General features: G+C 40.4%; 1 pseudogene; it reads right to left on the reverse strand.

The window, feature by feature from the left end:
• The window catches only part of LOC134692373 (methionine--tRNA ligase, cytoplasmic-like), a 99,944-nt pseudogene extending 79,201 nt beyond the window's left edge, over positions 1–20,743 (reverse strand).
• Positions 20,744–22,039: the final 1,296 nt, after the last annotated feature.

A 22,039-nucleotide genomic window follows, 5' to 3' on the forward strand; every position in this document is an offset into this window, starting at 1 on the left:
GCCCAGGTAACCTTAGGCAAGTGTCTCTCATTTGTACCTAGTGGGCAAAAAAGCTTTGCCGTAGGGAAAATTTTGTGAAGGAAAGAAGGGGGATGGTAGGGTCACCCGACCCCAACTTTAAACCTCCGAAAAATAAATTCCGTAACTTTACCCACCTGGATCTTTGGGCCCAGGTAACCTTAGGCAAGTGTCTCTCATTTGTACCTAGTGGGCAAAAAAGCTTTGCCGTAGGGAAAATTTTGTGAAGGAAAGAAGGGGGATGGTAGGGTCACCCTACCCCAACTTTGGACCTCAAAAAAAAAAGTTCCGTAACTTTACCCACCTGGGTATTTGGGCCCAGGTAACCTTAGGCAAGTGTCTCTCATTTGTACCTAGTGGGCAAAAAAGCTTTGCCGTAGGGAAAATTTTGTGAAGGAAAGAAGGGGGATGGTAGGGTCACCCGACCCCAACTTTAAACCTCCGAAAAATAAATTCCGTAACTTTACCCACCTGGATCTTTGGGCCCAGGTAACCTTAGGCAAGTGTCTCTCATTTGTACCTAGTGGGCAAAAAAGCTTTGCCGTAGGGAAAATTTTATGAAGGAAAGAAGGGGGATGGTAGGGTCACTCTACCCCAACTTTGGACCTCAAAAAAAAAAGTTCCGTAATGTTACCCACCTGGGTATTTGGGCCCAGGTAACCTTAGGCAAGTGTCTCTCATTTGTACCTAGTGGGCAAAAAAGCTTTGCCGTAGGGAAAATTTTGTGAAGGAAAGAAGGGGGATGGTAGGGTCACCCGACCCCAACTTTAAACCTCCGAAAAATAAATTCCGTAACTTTACCCACCTGGATCTTTGGGCCCAGGTAACCTTAGGCAAGTGTCTCTCATTTGTACCTAGTGGGCAAAAAAGCTTTGCCGTAGGGAAAATTTTGTGAAGGAAAGAAGGGGGATGGTAGGGTCACCCTACCCCAACTTTGGACCTCAAAAAAAAAAGTTCCGTAACTTTACCCACCTGGGTATTTGGGCCCAGGTAACCTTAGGCAAGTGTCTCTCATTTGTACCTAGTGGGCAAAAAAGCTTTGCCGTAGGGAAAATTTTGTGAAGGAAAGAAGGGGGATGGTAGGGTCACCCTACCCCAACTTTAAACCTCCGAAAAATAAATTCCGTAACTTTACCCACCTGGATCTTTGGGCCCAGGTAACCTTAGGCAAGTGTCTCTCATTTGTACCTAGTGGGCAAAAAAGCTTTGCCGTAGGGAAAATTTTGTGAAGGAAAGAAGGGGGATGGTAGGGTCACCCTACCCCAACTTTGGGACTCAAAAAAAAAATGTCCGTAACTTTACCCACCTGGGTATTTGGGCCCAGGTAACCTTAGGCAAGTGTCTCTCATTTGTACCTAGTGGGCAAAAAAGCTTTGCCGTAGGGAAAATTTTGTGAAGGAAAGAAGGGGGATGGTAGGGTCACCCTACCCCAACTTTGGACCTCAAAAAAAAAAGTTCCGTAACTTTACCCACCTGGGTATTTGTGCCCAGGTAACCTTAGGCAAGTGTCTCTCATTTGTACCTAGTGGGCAAAAAAGCTTTGCCGTAGGGAAAATTTTGTGAAGGAAAGAAGGGGGATGGTAGGGTCACCCGACCCCAACTTTAAACCTCCGAAAAATAAATTCCGTAACTTTACCCACCTGGATCTTTGGGCCCAGGTAACCTTAGGCAAGTGTCTCTCATTTGTACCTAGTGGGCAAAAAAGCTTTGCCGTAGGGAAAATTTTGTGAAGGAAAGAAGGGGGATGGTAGGGTCACCCTACCCCAACTTTGGACCTCAAAAAAAAAAGTTCCGTAACTTTACCCACCTGGGTATTTGGGCCCAGGTAACCTTAGGCAAGTGTCTCTCATTTGTACCTAGTGGGCAAAAAAGCTTTGCCGTAGGGAAAATTTTGTGAAGGAAAGAAGGGGGATGGTAGGGTCACCCGACCCCAACTTTAAACCTCCGAAAAATAAATTCCGTAACTTTACCCACCTGGATCTTTGGGCCCAGGTAACCTTAGGCAAGTGTCTCTCATTTGTACCTAGTGGGCAAAAAAGCTTTGCCGTAGGGAAAATTTTGTGAAGGAAAGAAGGGGGATGGTAGGGTCACCCTACCCCAACTTTGGACCTCAAAAAAAAAAGTTCCGTAACTTTACCCACCTGGGTATTTGGGCCCAGGTAACCTTAGGCAAGTGTCTCTCATTTGTACCTAGTGGGCAAAAAAGCTTTGCCGTAGGGAAAATTTTGTGAAGGAAAGAAGGGGGATGGTAGGGTCACCCGACCCCAACTTTAAACCTCCGAAAAATAAATTCCGTAACTTTACCCACCTGGATCTTTGGGCCCAGGTAACCTTAGGCAAGTGTCTCTCATTTGTACCTAGTGGGCAAAAAAGCTTTGCCGTAGGGAAAATTTTATGAAGGAAAGAAGGGGGATGGTAGGGTCACTCTACCCCAACTTTGGACCTCAAAAAAAAAAGTTCCGTAATGTTACCCACCTGGGTATTTGGGCCCAGGTAACCTTAGGCAAGTGTCTCTCATTTGTACCTAGTGGGCAAAAAAGCTTTGCCGTAGGGAAAATTTTGTGAAGGAAAGAAGGGGGATGGTAGGGTCACCCGACCCCAACTTTAAACCTCCGAAAAATAAATTCCGTAACTTTACCCACCTGGATCTTTGGGCCCAGGTAACCTTAGGCAAGTGTCTCTCATTTGTACCTAGTGGGCAAAAAAGCTTTGCCGTAGGGAAAATTTTGTGAAGGAAAGAAGGGGGATGGTAGGGTCACCCTACCCCAACTTTGGACCTCAAAAAAAAAAGTTCCGTAACTTTACCCACCTGGGTATTTGGGCCCAGGTAACCTTAGGCAAGTGTCTCTCATTTGTACCTAGTGGGCAAAAAAGCTTTGCCGTAGGGAAAATTTTGTGAAGGAAAGAAGGGGGATGGTAGGGTCACCCTACCCCAACTTTAAACCTCCGAAAAATAAATTCCGTAACTTTACCCACCTGGATCTTTGGGCCCAGGTAACCTTAGGCAAGTGTCTCTCATTTGTACCTAGTGGGCAAAAAAGCTTTGCCGTAGGGAAAATTTTGTGAAGGAAAGAAGGGGGATGGTAGGGTCACCCTACCCCAACTTTGGGACTCAAAAAAAAAATGTCCGTAACTTTACCCACCTGGGTATTTGGGCCCAGGTAACCTTAGGCAAGTGTCTCTCATTTGTACCTAGTGGGCAAAAAAGCTTTGCCGTAGGGAAAATTTTGTGAAGGAAAGAAGGGGGATGGTAGGGTCACCCTACCCCAACTTTGGACCTCAAAAAAAAAAGTTCCGTAACTTTACCCACCTGGGTATTTGTGCCCAGGTAACCTTAGGCAAGTGTCTCTCATTTGTACCTAGTGGGCAAAAAAGCTTTGCCGTAGGGAAAATTTTGTGAAGGAAAGAAGGGGGATGGTAGGGTCACCCGACCCCAACTTTAAACCTCCGAAAAATAAATTCCGTAACTTTACCCACCTGGATCTTTGGGCCCAGGTAACCTTAGGCAAGTGTCTCTCATTTGTACCTAGTGGGCAAAAAAGCTTTGCCGTAGGGAAAATTTTGTGAAGGAAAGAAGGGGGATGGTAGGGTCACCCTACCCCAACTTTGGACCTCAAAAAAAAAAGTTCCGTAACTTTACCCACCTGGGTATTTGGGCCCAGGTAACCTTAGGCAAGTGTCTCTCATTTGTACCTAGTGGGCAAAAAAGCTTTGCCGTAGGGAAAATTTTGTGAAGGAAAGAAGGGGGATGGTAGGGTCACCCGACCCCAACTTTAAACCTCCGAAAAATAAATTCCGTAACTTTACCCACCTGGATCTTTGGGCCCAGGTAACCTTAGGCAAGTGTCTCTCATTTGTACCTAGTGGGCAAAAAAGCTTTGCCGTAGGGAAAATTTTGTGAAGGAAAGAAGGGGGATGGTAGGGTCACCCTACCCCAACTTTGGACCTCAAAAAAAAAAGTTCCGTAACTTTACCCACCTGGGTATTTGGGCCCAGGTAACCTTAGGCAAGTGTCTCTCATTTGTACCTAGTGGGCAAAAAAGCTTTGCCGTAGGGAAAATTTTGTGAAGGAAAGAAGGGGGATGGTAGGGTCACCCGACCCCAACTTTAAACCTCCGAAAAATAAATTCCGTAACTTTACCCACCTGGATCTTTGGGCCCAGGTAACCTTAGGCAAGTGTCTCTCATTTGTACCTAGTGGGCAAAAAAGCTTTGCCGTAGGGAAAATTTTATGAAGGAAAGAAGGGGGATGGTAGGGTCACTCTACCCCAACTTTGGACCTCAAAAAAAAAAGTTCCGTAATGTTACCCACCTGGGTATTTGGGCCCAGGTAACCTTAGGCAAGTGTCTCTCATTTGTACCTAGTGGGCAAAAAAGCTTTGCCGTAGGGAAAATTTTGTGAAGGAAAGAAGGGGGATGGTAGGGTCACCCGACCCCAACTTTAAACCTCCGAAAAATAAATTCCGTAACTTTACCCACCTGGATCTTTGGGCCCAGGTAACCTTAGGCAAGTGTCTCTCATTTGTACCTAGTGGGCAAAAAAGCTTTGCCGTAGGGAAAATTTTGTGAAGGAAAGAAGGGGGATGGTAGGGTCACCCTACCCCAACTTTGGACCTCAAAAAAAAAAGTTCCGTAACTTTACCCACCTGGGTATTTGGGCCCAGGTAACCTTAGGCAAGTGTCTCTCATTTGTACCTAGTGGGCAAAAAAGCTTTGCCGTAGGGAAAATTTTGTGAAGGAAAGAAGGGGGATGGTAGGGTCACCCTACCCCAACTTTAAACCTCCGAAAAATAAATTCCGTAACTTTACCCACCTGGATCTTTGGGCCCAGGTAACCTTAGGCAAGTGTCTCTCATTTGTACCTAGTGGGCAAAAAAGCTTTGCCGTAGGGAAAATTTTGTGAAGGAAAGAAGGGGGATGGTAGGGTCACCCTACCCCAACTTTGGGACTCAAAAAAAAAATGTCCGTAACTTTACCCACCTGGGTATTTGGGCCCAGGTAACCTTAGGCAAGTGTCTCTCATTTGTACCTAGTGGGCAAAAAAGCTTTGCCGTAGGGAAAATTTTGTGAAGGAAAGAAGGGGGATGGTAGGGTCACCCTACCCCAACTTTGGACCTCAAAAAAAAAAGTTCCGTAACTTTACCCACCTGGGTATTTGTGCCCAGGTAACCTTAGGCAAGTGTCTCTCATTTGTACCTAGTGGGCAAAAAAGCTTTGCCGTAGGGAAAATTTTGTGAAGGAAAGAAGGGGGATGGTAGGGTCACCCGACCCCAACTTTAAACCTCCGAAAAATAAATTCCGTAACTTTACCCACCTGGATCTTTGGGCCCAGGTAACCTTAGGCAAGTGTCTCTCATTTGTACCTAGTGGGCAAAAAAGCTTTGCCGTAGGGAAAATTTTGTGAAGGAAAGAAGGGGGATGGTAGGGTCACCCTACCCCAACTTTGGACCTCAAAAAAAAAAGTTCCGTAACTTTACCCACCTGGGTATTTGGGCCCAGGTAACCTTAGGCAAGTGTCTCTCATTTGTACCTAGTGGGCAAAAAAGCTTTGCCGTAGGGAAAATTTTGTGAAGGAAAGAAGGGGGATGGTAGGGTCACCCGACCCCAACTTTAAACCTCCGAAAAATAAATTCCGTAACTTTACCCACCTGGATCTTTGGGCCCAGGTAACCTTAGGCAAGTGTCTCTCATTTGTACCTAGTGGGCAAAAAAGCTTTGCCGTAGGGAAAATTTTGTGAAGGAAAGAAGGGGGATGGTAGGGTCACCCTACCCCAACTTTGGACCTCAAAAAAAAAAGTTCCGTAACTTTACCCACCTGGGTATTTGGGCCCAGGTAACCTTAGGCAAGTGTCTCTCATTTGTACCTAGTGGGCAAAAAAGCTTTGCCGTAGGGAAAATTTTGTGAAGGAAAGAAGGGGGATGGTAGGGTCACCCGACCCCAACTTTAAACCTCCGAAAAATAAATTCCGTAACTTTACCCACCTGGATCTTTGGGCCCAGGTAACCTTAGGCAAGTGTCTCTCATTTGTACCTAGTGGGCAAAAAAGCTTTGCCGTAGGGAAAATTTTATGAAGGAAAGAAGGGGGATGGTAGGGTCACTCTACCCCAACTTTGGACCTCAAAAAAAAAAGTTCCGTAATGTTACCCACCTGGGTATTTGGGCCCAGGTAACCTTAGGCAAGTGTCTCTCATTTGTACCTAGTGGGCAAAAAAGCTTTGCCGTAGGGAAAATTTTGTGAAGGAAAGAAGGGGGATGGTAGGGTCACCCGACCCCAACTTTAAACCTCCGAAAAATAAATTCCGTAACTTTACCCACCTGGATCTTTGGGCCCAGGTAACCTTAGGCAAGTGTCTCTCATTTGTACCTAGTGGGCAAAAAAGCTTTGCCGTAGGGAAAATTTTGTGAAGGAAAGAAGGGGGATGGTAGGGTCACCCTACCCCAACTTTGGACCTCAAAAAAAAAAGTTCCGTAACTTTACCCACCTGGGTATTTGGGCCCAGGTAACCTTAGGCAAGTGTCTCTCATTTGTACCTAGTGGGCAAAAAAGCTTTGCCGTAGGGAAAATTTTGTGAAGGAAAGAAGGGGGATGGTAGGGTCACCCTACCCCAACTTTAAACCTCCGAAAAATAAATTCCGTAACTTTACCCACCTGGATCTTTGGGCCCAGGTAACCTTAGGCAAGTGTCTCTCATTTGTACCTAGTGGGCAAAAAAGCTTTGCCGTAGGGAAAATTTTGTGAAGGAAAGAAGGGGGATGGTAGGGTCACCCTACCCCAACTTTGGGACTCAAAAAAAAAATGTCCGTAACTTTACCCACCTGGGTATTTGGGCCCAGGTAACCTTAGGCAAGTGTCTCTCATTTGTACCTAGTGGGCAAAAAAGCTTTGCCGTAGGGAAAATTTTGTGAAGGAAAGAAGGGGGATGGTAGGGTCACCCTACCCCAACTTTGGACCTCAAAAAAAAAAGTTCCGTAACTTTACCCACCTGGGTATTTGTGCCCAGGTAACCTTAGGCAAGTGTCTCTCATTTGTACCTAGTGGGCAAAAAAGCTTTGCCGTAGGGAAAATTTTGTGAAGGAAAGAAGGGGGATGGTAGGGTCACCCGACCCCAACTTTAAACCTCCGAAAAATAAATTCCGTAACTTTACCCACCTGGATCTTTGGGCCCAGGTAACCTTAGGCAAGTGTCTCTCATTTGTACCTAGTGGGCAAAAAAGCTTTGCCGTAGGGAAAATTTTGTGAAGGAAAGAAGGGGGATGGTAGGGTCACCCTACCCCAACTTTGGACCTCAAAAAAAAAAGTTCCGTAACTTTACCCACCTGGGTATTTGGGCCCAGGTAACCTTAGGCAAGTGTCTCTCATTTGTACCTAGTGGGCAAAAAAGCTTTGCCGTAGGGAAAATTTTGTGAAGGAAAGAAGGGGGATGGTAGGGTCACCCGACCCCAACTTTAAACCTCCGAAAAATAAATTCCGTAACTTTACCCACCTGGATCTTTGGGCCCAGGTAACCTTAGGCAAGTGTCTCTCATTTGTACCTAGTGGGCAAAAAAGCTTTGCCGTAGGGAAAATTTTATGAAGGAAAGAAGGGGGATGGTAGGGTCACTCTACCCCAACTTTGGACCTCAAAAAAAAAAGTTCCGTAATGTTACCCACCTGGGTATTTAGGCCCAGGTAACCTTAGGCAAGTGTCTCTCATTTGTACCTAGTGGGCAAAAAAGCTTTGCCGTAGGGAAAATTTTGTGAAGGAAAGAAGGGGGATGGTAGGGTCACCCGACCCCAACTTTAAACCTCCGAAAAATAAATTCCGTAACTTTACCCACCTGGATCTTTGGGCCCAGGTAACCTTAGGCAAGTGTCTCTCATTTGTACCTAGTGGGCAAAAAAGCTTTGCCGTAGGGAAAATTTTGTGAAGGAAAGAAGGGGGATGGTAGGGTCACCCTACCCCAACTTTGGACCTCAAAAAAAAAAGTTCCGTAACTTTACCCACCTGGGTATTTGGGCCCAGGTAACCTTAGGCAAGTGTCTCTCATTTGTACCTAGTGGGCAAAAAAGCTTTGCCGTAGGGAAAATTTTGTGAAGGAAAGAAGGGGGATGGTAGGGTCACCCTACCCCAACTTTAAACCTCCGAAAAATAAATTCCGTAACTTTACCCACCTGGATCTTTGGGCCCAGGTAACCTTAGGCAAGTGTCTCTCATTTGTACCTAGTGGGCAAAAAAGCTTTGCCGTAGGGAAAATTTTGTGAAGGAAAGAAGGGGGATGGTAGGGTCACCCTACCCCAACTTTGGGACTCAAAAAAAAAATGTCCGTAACTTTACCCACCTGGGTATTTGGGCCCAGGTAACCTTAGGCAAGTGTCTCTCATTTGTACCTAGTGGGCAAAAAAGCTTTGCCGTAGGGAAAATTTTGTGAAGGAAAGAAGGGGGATGGTAGGGTCACCCTACCCCAACTTTGGACCTCAAAAAAAAAAGTTCCGTAACTTTACCCACCTGGGTATTTGTGCCCAGGTAACCTTAGGCAAGTGTCTCTCATTTGTACCTAGTGGGCAAAAAAGCTTTGCCGTAGGGAAAATTTTGTGAAGGAAAGAAGGGGGATGGTAGGGTCACCCGACCCCAACTTTAAACCTCCGAAAAATAAATTCCGTAACTTTACCCACCTGGATCTTTGGGCCCAGGTAACCTTAGGCAAGTGTCTCTCATTTGTACCTAGTGGGCAAAAAAGCTTTGCCGTAGGGAAAATTTTGTGAAGGAAAGAAGGGGGATGGTAGGGTCACCCTACCCCAACTTTGGACCTCAAAAAAAAAAGTTCCGTAACTTTACCCACCTGGGTATTTGGGCCCAGGTAACCTTAGGCAAGTGTCTCTCATTTGTACCTAGTGGGCAAAAAAGCTTTGCCGTAGGGAAAATTTTGTGAAGGAAAGAAGGGGGATGGTAGGGTCACCCGACCCCAACTTTAAACCTCCGAAAAATAAATTCCGTAACTTTACCCACCTGGATCTTTGGGCCCAGGTAACCTTAGGCAAGTGTCTCTCATTTGTACCTAGTGGGCAAAAAAGCTTTGCCGTAGGGAAAATTTTGTGAAGGAAAGAAGGGGGATGGTAGGGTCACCCTACCCCAACTTTGGACCTCAAAAAAAAAAGTTCCGTAACTTTACCCACCTGGGTATTTGGGCCCAGGTAACCTTAGGCAAGTGTCTCTCATTTGTACCTAGTGGGCAAAAAAGCTTTGCCGTAGGGAAAATTTTGTGAAGGAAAGAAGGGGGATGGTAGGGTCACCCGACCCCAACTTTAAACCTCCGAAAAATAAATTCCGTAACTTTACCCACCTGGATCTTTGGGCCCAGGTAACCTTAGGCAAGTGTCTCTCATTTGTACCTAGTGGGCAAAAAAGCTTTGCCGTAGGGAAAATTTTATGAAGGAAAGAAGGGGGATGGTAGGGTCACTCTACCCCAACTTTGGACCTCAAAAAAAAAAGTTCCGTAATGTTACCCACCTGGGTATTTGGGCCCAGGTAACCTTAGGCAAGTGTCTCTCATTTGTACCTAGTGGGCAAAAAAGCTTTGCCGTAGGGAAAATTTTGTGAAGGAAAGAAGGGGGATGGTAGGGTCACCCGACCCCAACTTTAAACCTCCGAAAAATAAATTCCGTAACTTTACCCACCTGGATCTTTGGGCCCAGGTAACCTTAGGCAAGTGTCTCTCATTTGTACCTAGTGGGCAAAAAAGCTTTGCCGTAGGGAAAATTTTGTGAAGGAAAGAAGGGGGATGGTAGGGTCACCCTACCCCAACTTTGGACCTCAAAAAAAAAAGTTCCGTAACTTTACCCACCTGGGTATTTGGGCCCAGGTAACCTTAGGCAAGTGTCTCTCATTTGTACCTAGTGGGCAAAAAAGCTTTGCCGTAGGGAAAATTTTGTGAAGGAAAGAAGGGGGATGGTAGGGTCACCCTACCCCAACTTTAAACCTCCGAAAAATAAATTCCGTAACTTTACCCACCTGGATCTTTGGGCCCAGGTAACCTTAGGCAAGTGTCTCTCATTTGTACCTAGTGGGCAAAAAAGCTTTGCCGTAGGGAAAATTTTGTGAAGGAAAGAAGGGGGATGGTAGGGTCACCCTACCCCAACTTTGGGACTCAAAAAAAAAATGTCCGTAACTTTACCCACCTGGGTATTTGGGCCCAGGTAACCTTAGGCAAGTGTCTCTCATTTGTACCTAGTGGGCAAAAAAGCTTTGCCGTAGGGAAAATTTTGTGAAGGAAAGAAGGGGGATGGTAGGGTCACCCTACCCCAACTTTGGACCTCAAAAAAAAAAGTTCCGTAACTTTACCCACCTGGGTATTTGTGCCCAGGTAACCTTAGGCAAGTGTCTCTCATTTGTACCTAGTGGGCAAAAAAGCTTTGCCGTAGGGAAAATTTTGTGAAGGAAAGAAGGGGGATGGTAGGGTCACCCGACCCCAACTTTAAACCTCCGAAAAATAAATTCCGTAACTTTACCCACCTGGATCTTTGGGCCCAGGTAACCTTAGGCAAGTGTCTCTCATTTGTACCTAGTGGGCAAAAAAGCTTTGCCGTAGGGAAAATTTTGTGAAGGAAAGAAGGGGGATGGTAGGGTCACCCTACCCCAACTTTGGACCTCAAAAAAAAAAGTTCCGTAACTTTACCCACCTGGGTATTTGGGCCCAGGTAACCTTAGGCAAGTGTCTCTCATTTGTACCTAGTGGGCAAAAAAGCTTTGCCGTAGGGAAAATTTTGTGAAGGAAAGAAGGGGGATGGTAGGGTCACCCGACCCCAACTTTAAACCTCCGAAAAATAAATTCCGTAACTTTACCCACCTGGATCTTTGGGCCCAGGTAACCTTAGGCAAGTGTCTCTCATTTGTACCTAGTGGGCAAAAAAGCTTTGCCGTAGGGAAAATTTTATGAAGGAAAGAAGGGGGATGGTAGGGTCACTCTACCCCAACTTTGGACCTCAAAAAAAAAAGTTCCGTAACTTTACCCACCTGGGTATTTGGGCCCAGGTAACCTTAGGCAAGTGTCTCTCATTTGTACCTAGTGGGCAAAAAAGCTTTGCCGTAGGGAAAATTTTGTGAAGGAAAGAAGGGGGATGGTAGGGTCACCCGACCCCAACTTTAAACCTCCGAAAAATAAATTCCGTAACTTTACCCACCTGGATCTTTGGGCCCAGGTAACCTTAGGCAAGTGTCTCTCATTTGTACCTAGTGGGCAAAAAAGCTTTGCCGTAGGGAAAATTTTGTGAAGGAAAGAAGGGGATGGTAGGGTCACCCTACCCCAACTTTGGACCTCAAAAAAAAAAAGTTCCGTAACTTTACCCACCTGGGTATTTGGGCCCAGGTAACCTTAGGCAAGTGTCTCTCATTTGTACCTAGTGGGCAAAAAAGCTTTGCCGTAGGGAAAATTTTATGAAGGAAAGAAGGGGGATGGTAGGATCACTCTACCCCAACTTTGGACCTCAAAAAAAAAAAGTTCCGTAACTTTACCCACCTGGGTATTTGGGCCCAGGTAACCTTAGGCAAGTGTCTCTCATTTGTACCTAGTGGGCAAAAAAGCTTTGCCGTAGGGAAAATTTTGTGAAGGAAAGAAGGGGGATGGTAGGGTCACCCGACCCCAACTTTAAACCTCCGAAAAATAAATTCCGTAACTTTACCCACCTGGATCTTTGGGCCCAGGTAACCTTAGGCAAGTGTCTCTCATTTGTACCTAGTGGGCAAAAAAGCTTTGCCGTAGGGAAAATTTTATGAAGGAAAGAAGGGGGATGGTAGGGTCACTCTACCCCAACTTTGGACCTCAAAAAAAAAAGTTCCGTAACTTTACCCACCTGGGTATTTGGGCCCAGGTAACCTTAGGCAAGTGTCTCTCATTTGTACCTAGTGGGCAAAAAAGCTTTGCCGTAGGGAAAATTTTGTGAAGGAAAGAAGGGGGATGGTAGGGTCACCCGACCCCAACTTTAAACCTCCGAAAAATAAATTCCGTAACTTTACCCACCTGGATCTTTGGGCCCAGGTAACCTTAGGCAAGTGTCTCTCATTTGTACCTAGTGGGCAAAAAAGCTTTGCCGTAGGGAAAATTTTGTGAAGGAAAGAAGGGGGATGGTAGGGTCACCCTACCCCAACTTTGGACCTCAAAAAAAAAAGTTCCGTAACTTTACCCACCTGGGTATTTGGGCCCAGGTAACCTTAGGCAAGTGTCTCTCATTTGTACCTAGTGGGCAAAAAAGCTTTGCCGTAGGGAAAATTTTGTGAAGGAAAGAAGGGGGATGGTAGGGTCACCCGACCCCAACTTTAAACCTCCGAAAAATAAATTCTGTAACTTTACCCACCTGGATCTTTGGGCCCAGGTAACCTTAGGCAAGTGTTTCTCATTTGTACCTAGTGGGCAAAAAAGCTTTGCCGTAGGGAAAATTTTGTGAAGGAAAGAAGGGGGATGGTAGGGTCACCCGACCCCAACTTTAAACCTCCGAAAAATAAATTCCGTAACTTTACCCACCTGGATCTTTGGGCCCAGGTAACCTTAGGCAAGTGTCTCTCATTTGTATCTAGTGGGCAAACAAGCTTTGCCGTAGGGACTTGGCTATGAATTAAAGAAGGGGGAGAGTAGGGTCACCCGACCCCAACTTTGGACCTCAGAAAAAGAATCCGTAACTTTACCCACCTGGATCTTTGGGCCCAGGCAAGCTTAGGCAATTGCCTATCGAGTGTACCTAGTGTGGTTAAAAGCTTTGACGTAGGGACTTGGCTATGAATTAAAGAAGGGGGAGGGTAGGGTCAACCGACCCCAACTTAGGGGGTCACCCTACCACATCCGGGACTTTGCCGTAGGGAAATGTTTACGGATCATAGTTATTTTACATAGGCTTGAATCTAAATAATTTTTTGTTTAGATTAACCAAAATATTTATGTCAAATCGTTCTCGTTCTATTTGACGTGTGTCGTTTTTACATATCGCTTTTCTTGTAAGAATGTAATAAATAAATTACTAGAGTGACTATTTACTTATGAATAATTCTTAGGCGAAAAGTGAATATAATGGTTATCAGCTTTTCTTTTCAATCGAATAATTTCTATAAGCTTGAAGATCTAATTGTATCGCTACACTAGTTTATTGTTACCCGTTGTTATAAATTGTTATTATTATTATTATACAGATAAAACCCATCCCTTATCAGAGAGAAAGGAGAAAGGGTTAATAGCTAAAACATTTTTTAGATTCCCGGCTTTAAAAAAAAATCGTATTTAGTACACGAATAAATAATTATCTTTTGTATGTGTTAAAATGGAATTACATTTCATCTTCCTACTGGAAATTATTTGTCATCATATTTATCTATTTGTCATCATATTTATTTATTTGTCATCATATTTATAAGTACGTTTGGTGTTGTTGCAAGTCTTCGGTTTTTGGGCATGATCATGTTGGCGCGTTTTCTTATTGTTCGCTGGCTTATTGTTCGCTGGCTTGATTCACCTTATTGTTCGCTGGCTTATTGTTCGATAGCTTGAGTCTGGTCTTTATATATGTTATGTATAATCATCAAATACAACTTACATTTCAATATTATGAATGAACACGAATGCGGCCACTTTCATTTTAGACGGAAACCGTCTGAAATTTAACTAAAATGCTCAAATTGTGAAGATTTCAGTAATTTAGCACGACTTAATGATGCTAGTACCCGATATATGTGCATTGTATTGTCAAAAACTGCCCATATTTATGTAGCAGAAGCATTCTTCTTTCTTAATAATAACTAAAAGTTTACATTTTAACAATTTTGTAAAACTGCTATATTTTGGGGCCAAAAGGGGTCTTACTGAACCTACTCCTTTTATTTCTACTCAATATTTAACCGGGTCAAAATATGACTAAATACATGAAATATAAGACGGGGCTTGAAAATTTATACTAATATTGTCCTGGGCCGCAAATTTTGGACTAAATGTATAATGGGAGAAAGGTTTGACACCCATTCTTCCTTAATATTATAATCTCAATATGAAAATTTCAGAAAAGAATGTAGTTATCTAATGATCTTTTAAAACAAGAAGTAAATGGAAGAACAATCTTTATATATTTTGCTCCTGCATGAGTAATGAAGATAACAAATGTTTTATCATATTATATTTGTACTTTACAAAACAAACTGAAGTGAAAAATTATTTTAAATGAGTCACTTATTTAATGTATACTATATATCAAAACTGTATTGAATATGCACTATTTTGTAATAAAATTTAAAGGAACCAGAAAACTAAACGAGGACCTAAAATGGACTACCAATATTTCCAACGTAGCCAAGAAGGCAAATTAACACTAAGATTCCAGATAAGAAATTTGAGATATTGTTTATCGGAATGCAAGAAAACCGCATATATTTCAATCGTCAGGTCAATAATGGGATATCATATGGTCAATAGTATGGGACCAGTACACATCTACAAACATCAATAAGCTTGAAAGAATACAGCGACAACCTGCGAGATTTATAACAGGAGACAAATCCAGAGAAATTGGTTACGTCTCTAACACGCTCACCATGCAAACTGAAACTACAAAACAAACAGACAAGACGCTCAAGCCAGAAGCTAATATTTCTGTACGAGGTGGTCCAGGGGCTGGTTTCTCAGTGCTATAGAACCAGACAATTAAAAAAAATCGTTAAAAAAGAACACTGAATTGCTGCCAAGGGCCCGATTTAACAATTATCATAAAATTGAGAATGGAAATGGGAAATGTGTCAAAGAGACAACAACTCGACCATTGAGCAGACAACAGCCGAAGGCCACCAATATGGGTCTTCAAGGCAGCGAGAAACTCCCGCACCCGGAGGAGTTCTTCAACTGGCCCCTAAACAAATATGTATACTAGTTCAGTGATAATGGACGTCATACTAAACTCCGAATTATACACAAGAAACTAGAATTAAAAAATCATACGAGACTTACAAAGGCCAGTGGCTCCTGACTTGGGACAGGTGCAAAAATGCGGCGGGGTTAAACATTTTGTTTTTTGAAAATCATCCCCCCCCCCCTTTATACATCCACTTTTAAACAAAGTGACGCCCTATCCCTTTGACTTGTCAGAGAAAATATCTCTCAATCTCGCCATTTACATGACAGAGGCAATTATCTCCAATATGGTTACACTAATTTTATTTCCCCATGAAAATATTTGCACATGATTTGGGGTTTGGCCCAGAGGTATGTATTAGGTATTGAGTAGATGGTAGCCAGGGATCCTGACTTACTGCTCTACAGAAGAGACAGGCGGAATACAACTACAAATTCATTGCAGATTTTTTTTAAATTTCATATGACATGCAAATTTCAAAACAAATAGCTTTATAGATTAACATCGTGTATCATTTCGGTTAGTTAACGATCCGATCGACAAAATATTAGATTTGGTAAGGTTGCCGGGCTATAAGGAGATGTGGCACCGGGTGGAGTTCATATCGGGAGGACTGTGCGTTAAGCAGCTATTTAGATCGAGAGCTCGTGAATATTTTGGTCTTTTTGGTTGTAAATTTTTATAGAAAGGAAATCTGGTAGCGGCAATTTTTAAGCTTCTTGACCAGAACTATTCAGTAGGCATGTATATTAATATATATATGTCAGCCCTTTCCCCTCCTGTCAGAATGAAATGGTCCGATAATAGCATTTTAGGATTAATTGAAATCGTTTATTACTAGTATCTGGTTTTTCCAGTAATGATGTAGCCTTTTATAGTCGACTATATGGTATTCTCATTGTTGAAGGCCGTAGATTGCCTATTCTTGCTTACATCGTCTTTACTTGAACTTCGCTTTTGTGGATAGTTGTCTCATTGGCAATCATACGGTTTATTACCACATCTCATTATTGTATTTACCTGAATAATCCAGTCTTAATATACCACTGACCAACGACTATTTCATTAAACTCGTAATCCGTTCTCGAACGAAAGTCCACGTCAGTAAACAAAATAAAACTGGGATCCTGTACACATGCAATTTTTGTTTTCTTTTCTTTTAGACGCATTTGCTGTAATTAATTGATTAAAATTACTTAGGTTTATATTTCATATGGAGGTGCTCCTACTTACAGGAGGCTTATACACCGAAGAAGAAACCGAGCGCCATCTGTCGTCATAATGATCGTTAGCATAATACAAACATGACATTTCACACATTGACATTTAACGAATCGACAAGTTACAAATCATCAATATACACTTTGACATTTTACAAATCAGCAAGTTACAAAACATCAATATACAAATTGACAATTTACGAATCGACAAGCTACAAAACATTAATATATAAATTGACAATTTACGAATTGACAAGTTACAAAACATCAATATACAATTTACAAATCGGCAAACATCAATATACAAATTGACAATTTGCAAATCGACATTTAACGAATTGACAAGTTAAAAAATTACACAACATCAATATACAAATTGACAATTTACGAATCGACAAATCGGCAAACGTCAATATACAAATTGACAATTTGCAAATCGACATTTAACGAATTGACAAGTTACAAAACATCAAAATTGGCAAATCACACAGTTACAAGTTACAAATTGACAAGTTACGAAGTAAGAATTTTGACCCCGTTGGCTTTCCATAGGTATAACATAATAACGAATGTTGGCGACGTTGAACTATAGGCAAACTTCGAATAACTAAATTTTCTCATACTAACCCCTTAAGTTATACTTAATCATGCTTTTTACGAAAAATCATGAGGGCATAAACCCGTAAAACCGGCATTACGGGTATATGCCATCCAATCAAATTGAACGTAAACACACACACGTGTTTATAGTAAACAATTACTTGACCGTTACAACGTCATGTGACTTAATACCTTTAATAAATATATATATATATAATTTAATTTAGAATGTAACGCGTCTTCTGATTGGCTGACGTTATTTTGTTATCATCCCATAGACATAATTAAGTCATGTGACCGTGACGTCATCAACGTTTTTTCATGCTTTCTGCGGTTTAAAATGGAATTTAGAATTAAATTATAAGAAATGACTAATATTTTTTCTGTCTATTCGAAATAACATAAAAAATGTGGTGCACACTGTTAAATAATCCGCTACGCGCTTTATTCAGTATGCACCAATTTGTGTATGTTATTTTTTCATAGACAGAAAAAAATATTACAGTCATTCCTTAAATATTTTAATATGGTTCCGAATATGAACCTTGCATTGTTCTATGAAAACATTGATAGTAATTGTGTGCAAAAGATGAAGAGGGAAGCTGTGGACGTTGGGTTTCGCTTTATTCAAATTAAGATATCTTTTTAAACATATAATATTTCTTATTAGGTTCATAAGATATCTTTTAAAAAAAACTGTATATAAGATATCTCATATAGTTAATAAGATATCTTCAAAAGCTATTAAGATATCGTATTAACTAAATAAGATATCTAATATGCTTGATAAGATATCTTTATAACCAGTTTAATAAGATATCTTATTTAATCATCAAGATATCTCAATTAGTTTATAAGATATCTTATTTAATTATCAAGATATCTCAATTAGTTTATAAGATATCTTATTTAATCATCAAGATATCTCAATTAGTTTATAAGATATCTCAATTAGTTTATAAGATATCTTATTTAACTTCATAAGATATCTTGAAATTGAATAAATATTAAAACGGCTTGCCATGCATATTTTTCGGGTTATGTTCTTCTCATATATGTTATGATGGTATGATACTAAACCCCTAAAGGGAAGGATTGTGCCTGATGTTCATATGATGAAATCATAATCTTTCAGTCAGTTTGATTGAAGTCTGGAACTGGCATGTCAGTTAACTGCTAGTAGTCTGTTGTTATTTATGTATTATTGTCATTTTGTTTATTTCTTTGTTTACATCTTCTGACATCAGACTCGGACTGCTCTGGAACTGAGTTTTAATGTGCGTATTGTTATGCGTTTACTTTTCAACATTGGCTAGAGGTATAGGGGGAGGGTTGAAATCTCACAAACATGTTTAACCCCGCCGCATTTTTGCGCCTGTCCCAAGTCAGGAGCCTCTGGCCTTTGTTATTATTCTTGTATTATTTTGATTTTAGTTTCTTGTGTACAATTTGGAAATTAGTATAGCATTCATGATTACTGAACTAGTATATATTTGTTTAGGGACCAGCTGAAGGACGCCTCCAGGTGCGGGAATTTCTCGCTACATTAAAGACCTGTTGGTGACCTTCTGCTGTTGTTTTTTTTCTATGGTCGGGTTGTTGTCTCTTTGGCACATTCCCCATTTCCATTCTCAATTTTAAATCTATGTACAGAAATAATACAATTTAATGAAAATATTTAACAACAATATAAACAAAAGAAATATTCATTTTACCAAATAGGTCAAATTTTTGAAATTTATCATCCTTGTAGAACTTTTGACCGTTGCAGATGACTAGAATTTTTCCATTGCAGTAACCATCCCTCAATTTAAGAATCGACTAAGCTTGATGGAGTATTTATACTTTATTATTATTCTCCATCAGGGAATTTATCTTGAAACACATGCTTTAAAAATAGGGGTTCTCTCCTCTTCCATGAATTCATCATTTGATTTATTATATAATATTTGTATTTTTTACTGAATACTCCTTCACCATTGATTCGATTACTCTGCGTATTATGTATCTGGAAGATTGAAGGTGGGTCACATTGTGTAAAGCAATACGAAATGCATGTACTAATGGGACAGGGTAATTACTGAACAAGGTGTGTTTACCCGGTGCATTACGTTTGCGCGCATTACCATTACATTTACGCGCAAAAATCATTACGTTTGCGCGCAGCTTTTGATTACATTTGCGCGCATTTTTTTGACAGGTAAACTCAGGTAAAATACAGGTAATAATACTTATTTATTTATCAATTTGTTCAATTATTAACAAGTATCAGTACCCATTCCGTAAGACTAAGTCTCCTAAGGCACATATTTTGAAAATAAGTAGTATTTTAGGGAAAATACAGGTAAAAATACTTATTTATTTATTAATCTGTTAATAATAATAATAATAATAATAATAATAATAATAATAATAATAATAATAATAATAATAATAATAATATTATTATTATTATTTTAATAATAATAATAATAATAATAATAATAATAATAATGATATAATGAATAAAACATGATTCATTTACAATTACACACAACCCACATGTAAACAATAGATTTATATAAAGTAATATAACAACACCAACAAAAACAACTATGGTATACATTGTGGTTTAACTTATAAATTTAACACTTTTAAAAATAAAATGACTTGTAAGAGTTTTTGAATGCAGATATACTTTTTGAATTTTTAATTTCACTGGACAGTGAAATCCACACTTTTGGACCACTGAAAGAAAAACTTGATTTGTATAATTCTGTATTTTATTTAGGGACAATAAAATTATCCGATGATGAAAGTCGAGTATTGTATCTGTTCAATCATTTACAAGTATCTGTACCCATTCCGTTAGTCTAAGTCTCCCAATGCAGGAAAAAAGGAGATAAAGTCGCTGATTTTTTCGATTTTCAGATACAATTCAACAAGTCAAAGGTGTATGCAAAATTTTAAGAAATCTGTGACATAGCCCATTTATTATAACTTGACCTTAATCTATAAAGGGGTTAAAAATTGGTTTTAGAATTCAATATGAACAAGAGATAATTAGAATTAATAAACTATTTTCAAAATTAATAATTGATAGTCATATCTTTTATGCAAATACCAAAAAAAATATAGTGATCATTTATCATTTAATATATTTTTATTATTATTTTTACCTGAGATTACCTATAAAGTGAATGCGCGCAAACGTATTCAAAAGCTGCGCGCAAACGTAAAACATTTTAATCCCCAAATGCGCGCAAACGTAACGCAAATGTCTTTGACAGGGAAGATTTCCTTTAGTTGTTGTTCCTATTTGATTGAAATATTTTTTATTTTCTCAAATTTATTCTCTAGAGTATTAATATATATCAATTATGATAACAAATATGAGCGGATGGATCCAGCCAATTTTTTAAAGGGGGTTCTCAACTCAAGAGTAGGTGGGGGTCCAACCTTCCCCTCCCTAATCCGCAACTGAGATGGACATGCATATTCTTGAATCTAGGCTTGGGAGTAAGTGTGTGTAAGGTTAGAGGGAATCGGGAGTCGGGCGGGAACCAGGTGACGAGGGTAGTAAAATAGAAAAATTCTATGCTTCACAAAAAAAGTAATTAAGGATGATATGGAAGGGGGAACTACCCCATGTTCACCCCTCAATTACAGGGCAGGAAACCAGACGAATAGGACCCCTAGTGTATTGTAAATATACTAATATGATTTCAAATAGGAGTGGGTGTATCCAGCCAATTTTTAAAAGGGAAACCGAACCCAGGAGAAAAGGGGGGCCCAACCCTCGGACCTTGCCCTCCCTAATTCGATCCTGAGATGGACATGATTTTTGAATCGAGGCATGATAATAAATGGAAGTAAGGAAGAAAGAATTGAGAGTCGGGCGGAAACCAGGTGACGAGGGTAGTAAAATTTAGAAAAATTCTTTGCTTAACAAATAATTGATTGAAGATTTCAGCTATATACATTTTTATACGCTTGTGTTTTAAGATTGAACAAATTACCGTTTGTCTTGATCGTCTGTCTGACACGATCCCTACAACCTGTTACCATTTCAAAAGACACTTCAATGGTAAATTGTTTATAAATACATATCCATTGATGAAAGCTCTGTCCCTGTCGATTTTCAAAACTTTCAGATTTTATATTTTGGATAAAGAAAAAAGGGTGGGGTTGCAGTTTTCAGACTATTATAGCTCAACACTACTTTCACCAATTCCTATGTAACTTTGGTGATAGTTTAAATCTACTGATGTGATATCCCTTCAAATTTTTATAAACAGATTTTTACGTCTTATCCATTTATTTGACTTTATATAAATTCACAAAACAGGAGGGATTTTCACGTGTTCGACATATCCCTGTTTCCTTTTAACATTTGTAGGAGAAGCCATTTACAACGATATGTCCCATTCAAATATATTGATCGTTCATAAAAAGGGGAAAAAGGTGTTTTAACCCTCGGACAACAGGCCCCCTTTGATCTGTTTTAGAATCGAAACCTGGGAATGAGTGGGAGTAAGGTTGGATGTACTTGAGAGAGAAGCAAGCGAGAATCAGATAACGAGGATAGTAAAAAGGGATAATTTATTCTTCATAAAAAAATAAGGGGAGGAAACTTGGAACTATCCAACGTTCACCCGTCAATTATAGGAGCAAGAACCAGATGAAGAGGGTAGGATACAAGGGATAATTTGTGCTTCACTGAAACTAGAGGCTCTTAAGAGCCTGTCTCGCTCACCTTGGTCTATGTGCATATTAAAAAAATTACACAGATGTATTCATGACAAAATTGTGTTTTGGTGATGGTGATGTGTTTGTAGATCTTTATTTACTAAAATTCTTGCTACTTACAATTTTCTCTATCTATAATAAACTTGGCCCTTCCCTACAGAGGAAAAAATTTTGTAAAAATTTACAAAAATTTACCAAATTAATGAAAATTGTTAACAATTGACTATAAAGGACAATAACTCCTTAAGGGGTCAACTGACCATTTTGGTCATGTTGACTTATTTGTAGATCTTACTTTGCTAAACATTATTGCTGATTACAGTTTATCTCTATCTATAATAGTTTTCAAGAAAATGACCAAAAATGGCAAAATTCTTTATAAATTACCAATTGGGGGACAGCAACCCAGCAACCAGTTGTCCAATTCATCTGAAAGTTTCAGGGCAGATAGATATTAAGTTGATAAACAATTTAACCACTTGTCAGATTTGCTTTAAATGCTTTGGTTTCAAAGTTATAAGCTCAAATTTACATTTTACCCCTATGTTCTATTTTTAGCCATGGCGGCCATTTTGGTTAGTTGGCCGGGTCACCGCACACTTTTTTTTAAACTAG

Source organism: Mytilus trossulus, chromosome 12, assembly GCF_036588685.1.
Source record: "Mytilus trossulus isolate FHL-02 chromosome 12, PNRI_Mtr1.1.1.hap1, whole genome shotgun sequence".
NCBI lineage: Eukaryota > Metazoa > Mollusca > Bivalvia > Mytilida > Mytilidae > Mytilus > Mytilus trossulus.